We start from the raw sequence: 5,000 nt of genomic DNA on the forward strand, positions 1-5,000 counted from the left end.
AAGAATACTCCACTTTTCATAATTTTCCTAATAGAATATGAGGATTCTATTAGGAAAATTATGAAAAGTTCATTGATAGGAAAAGAATACTTAGCACACAGTATACCAAACAAAACTTTTTTTTTCTTGTATATATAAGATAAGAGGGGTTTTTTGTTCTAAGAATATTGTACCGAGTAATTCGACACATAAAAGTACATTCAAAGAAGAATCCAAATTATTAAATAATTGGAATTCTTTTTTGATAAGTCAATTCATATTATTCCAAAATCTTATTATTTGTTTGTTGCCCAGAAAAACCCTTTGGTTTTGGATGCTCATTACCGCTCGAAAATGATCTTGATTTTACTAAAGAATAAGATTGTACTATGGAAAAATAAGTCTTTTTCTTCCAAATATTTTTACGAATACGCTTTTTTGACATTGAAGTACGTTTTTTTGGAACTGCCATTCAAAAAGGAAATTACTTTTTTCTAGTTGTATGTGAAAGACATCTATTGCTGCAAATCAATCCTTCTTTCTTCTTTTTATTAGTATTTATACTTAGATACTGAAAGATACTTAAATTTTGAATTATTTTTTACTTCATTTTGTCTAATGCGGATAAGACAACAAGAATTTTTTAACATTTTTTCTTTATATATTTTATACTTTTTTTTTAATAATATAGAATATATAGAAGGGTTTCTCATTTAAATCTATTTATATCTATTTATATATCAAGTATACTCCATATATAGATATATGGTATGGAAGCCTATCCCCCATATAAGATAAGACGGGGGGATAAAAAGAAGGGAAAATGAAAATAGTTAATTAAGTTCAGAATGGTATTCCATAAAGGAAAGGAATTCCAATCAAAACAAAAAATACTGAGTCTCTTAAACAAGACATTCTAAAACTTAGGTAATTTATAGTCATTAGAATTTTAGTTCTATATGAAGTAAGGACTATTCGATAATTTCTTATAAACATAGGTTTTCATTGGAATTCACTCAATCAGTTAATTATGGAACAAGAGAGCTGTTTCATCTTTGTTTTAAAGAAATATAAAAATGAATTATGAATAGAAAGTAAAATGATTCCACTTTTTTTTTTTTATTTTTATAAATATCTTTATTTAGTTAATAAAATAACTTCGTTACCTAGTTATTTTATTAACTTTTTTAATTTAACCAACTAAACCCATTCTTAATTTTTAATTATTTCAATGAGATAAATTTTGGAAAAATTAAGAATTTCAGTATTTTTTCTTATTCTTTTTATTTATTCTTTCAGAAAGAGATAAGAATTGGTTTGGTGAATCGGAAACAATTTTATAGAAAAATTGAAGTAAAAATTGAAGTAAAAATTGCAATTTCTTTTCTTATGGAACATACATATCAATATGCATGGGTAATCCCTCTTCTCCCACTTCCAGTTATTATGTCAATGGGATTTGGCCTTATTCTTATTCCGACAGCAACAAAAAATCTTCGTCGCATATGGGCTTTTCCTAGTGTTTTACTCTTAAGTATAGCTATGGTATTCTCAGTTCAACTGTCTATTCAACAAATAAATGGAAGTTCGATCTATCAATATCTATGGTCTTGGACCGTCAATAATGATTTTTCTTTAGAATTTGGATACTTGATTGACCCACTTACTTCTATTATGTTAATACTAATTACTACTGTAGGAATCCTGGTTCTTATTTATAGTGATGGTTATATGTCTCACGATGAAGGATATTTGAGATTTTTTGTTTATATAAGTTTTTTCAATACTTCCATGTTGGGATTGGTTACTAGCTCCAATTTGATACAAATTTATTTTTTTTGGGAACTCGTGGGAATGTGTTCTTATTTATTGATAGGCTTTTGGTTTACACGACCAATCGCAGCGAGTGCTTGTCAAAAAGCTTTTGTAACTAATCGTGTAGGGGATTTTGGTCTATTATTAGGAATTTTAGGTTTTTTTTGGATAACAGGTAGTTTAGAGTTTAGGGATTTGTTCAAAATAGCTAATAACTGGATTCCTAATAATGGAATTAACTCTTTACTTACTACTTTGTGTGCTTTTTTATTATTCCTTGGTGCAGTTGCGAAATCCGCACAATTCCCTCTTCACGTATGGTTACCCGATGCTATGGAAGGGCCCACTCCTATTTCGGCTCTTATACACGCAGCAACTATGGTTGCTGCGGGAATTTTTCTTCTAGCTCGACTTCTTCCTCTTTTCATATCTTTACCTTTGATAATGAGTTTTATTTCTTTAGTAGGTACAATAACACTATTCTTAGGAGCTACTTTAGCTCTTGCTCAGAGAGATATTAAAAGAAGCTTAGCCTATTCTACAATGTCTCAATTGGGTTATATGATGTTAGCTCTAGGTATAGGTTCTTATCAAGCTGCTTTATTCCATTTGATCACTCATGCTTATTCAAAAGCTTTATTGTTCTTGGGATCCGGATCCGTTATTCATTCAATGGAACCTCTTGTTGGATATTCACCAGATAAAAGTCAAAATATGGTTCTTATGGGCGGTTTAAGAAAATACATTCCAATCACAAGAACTACTTTTTTATGGGGTACACTTTCTCTTTGTGGTATTCCACCTCTTGCTTGCTTCTGGTCCAAAGATGAAATCCTTAGTAATAGTTGGTTGTATTCGCCCTTTTTTGGAATAATAGCCTCCTTTACTGCAGGATTAACTGCCTTTTATATGTTTCGGATATATTTACTTACATTTGATGGGTATTTGCGTGTTCATTTTCAAAATTACAGTAGCACTAAAGAGAGTTCCTTGTATTCAATATCCTTATGGGGAAAAAGGATACCCAAAGGAGTGAATAGGGATTTCGTTTTATCAACAACGAAGAGTGGAGTTTCTTTTTTTTCACAAAATATACCAAAAATTCAAGGTAATACAAGAAATAGGATAGGATCCTTTACTACGTCTTTTGGGGCTAAAAAAACTTTTGCCTATCCGCATGAAACGGGAAATACTATGTTATTTCCTCTTCTTATATTACTACTTTTCACTTTGTTCATTGGATTCATAGGAATCTCTTTTGATAATGGAGGAATTGGTAATGGAATAGCAGAGTTAACCATATTATCAAAGTGGTTAACTCCCTCAATAAACTTTACCCAGGAAAGTTCTAATTCTTTTGTAAATTCATATGAATTTATTACTAATGCAATTTCTTCTGTAAGTCTAGCTATCTTTGGTTTATTCATAGCATATATCTTCTATGGATCCGCTTATTCTTTTTTTCAGAATTTGGATTTAATAAACTCTTTTTACAAAGGAAATCCTAAAAAAGAATTTTTAGATCAAGTAAAAAAAAATATATACAGTTGGTCATATAATCGTGGTTATATAGATATTTTCTATACTAGGGTCTTTACCCTCGGTATAAGAGGGTTAACCGAACTCACGGAGTTTTTTGATAAGGGTGTTATTGATGGAATTACCAATGGAGTGGGTCTTGCTAGTTTTTGTATAGGAGAGGAAATTAAATATGTAGGGGGAGGTCGAATCTCGTCTTATTTATTCTTTTTTTTATGTTATGTATCTGTGTTTTTATTCTTTTTTCTTTCTTAAGTTAAGGAATTTACAACAAGTCTCTTGCAAAAATAACTATCCTATCCCCTTTCTACAATCTCTCTATATCCTTGTTACATAAGGTAAGTATTGTATAATAGTTCGGTTTTCCGCGATTTTTTCCATTCCTCTGTGTAAATACCCTAATATGGGTTCACAATCAATAACATCCTCACCATCGAGAGTAACGATCAGTCGAAGAACACCATGCATTGATGGGTGTTGAGGGCCCATATTGACTATCATGAGATCTTTTCTTGTAAGCGGTAGACTCATATCCTTTCTTCCTTAATTCATTATTCCATGAAAATGGATTATTCCATGAATTCCTCAAAGCGAGGCTCATCAAAATGAAAAATCTAAGACTACTATAAGACTACTAAAAAAATAATAAAACAAGAAAAAAATTTGAACGATTAAATTACTGCTCCCGAATATTCAACTGACCGATTAATTTCTTATAACGTACTCTATTTTTCTTTGCCAAATAAGCCAGCAAACGTCGACGTTTTCCCAAAAGTCTTCGTAGACCTCTTTCCGATGAAAAATCTTTTTTGTGTAATTCCAAATGTGAAGCAAGTCTCCGTATCTTATTGGTGAAACTGAATACTTGAAATTCAACAGAACCCCTGTTTTCTTCTTTTTCTTCTTTAACCATAAATCCAAAAATTTTTCTACCTCCTTTCTTTTTCATGTATTTTTCTGATCAGGAAAAATACAAAATTATGTCAGTTATTTTGAAGTTATTCTAATCTCGTACACACACAAATTTGCAATTATTCATCTACTACTGGAATTTGGATTTATTTTATCGATGCAAATTGGATTTGGATAGAAGGGTACATTCTTTCTAATATTTTAGATAGAAGAAATGTTTCTTCTATCTAAAATATTAGAAAGAATTTTGCTGATTTATTTATTGCTATATGCAATTTATGGAATTGATACACCATTTAATTGATATCATTTAGCAAAATGAAACACAGCATATGCATCCATCTTTTGGCTCGAGAATTTCACGGGATAGAGATATGGTATAAGAAATAGACTATTAAGTAACTCTAAATGAATTGTGGATACATCTGTATCCTTAACATACTGAAACGATTGTCATTATTCGTATCAAACCAATAGCGATTCATACAAGCTAAATCTTCTAATCAATGGTGGGCCAATAATGAATTTTTTTGCATATGTATTAAGACGCTTGGCCTGATTTCGAAATTGTCCAGAGTTTTATATGTTGTTTTCATTGCAAAATGATGGGTCTCCTTCCATAACTTTCCAATTACGAGTACGAGAATTGAAAGACATGAAAATTCTCAATTCTCTACGGCGTCTAGTAGATAGAAACAAGAAAATCAGAAGAATCTTTCTCTCTATTCACTATCATTCCGCGTCTTCGACTTCTA

Source organism: Triticum urartu, unplaced genomic scaffold (genome assembly GCF_056163025.1).
Source record: "Triticum urartu cultivar PI428250 unplaced genomic scaffold, HENAU_Tu73 scaffold60, whole genome shotgun sequence".
NCBI lineage: Eukaryota > Viridiplantae > Streptophyta > Magnoliopsida > Poales > Poaceae > Triticum > Triticum urartu.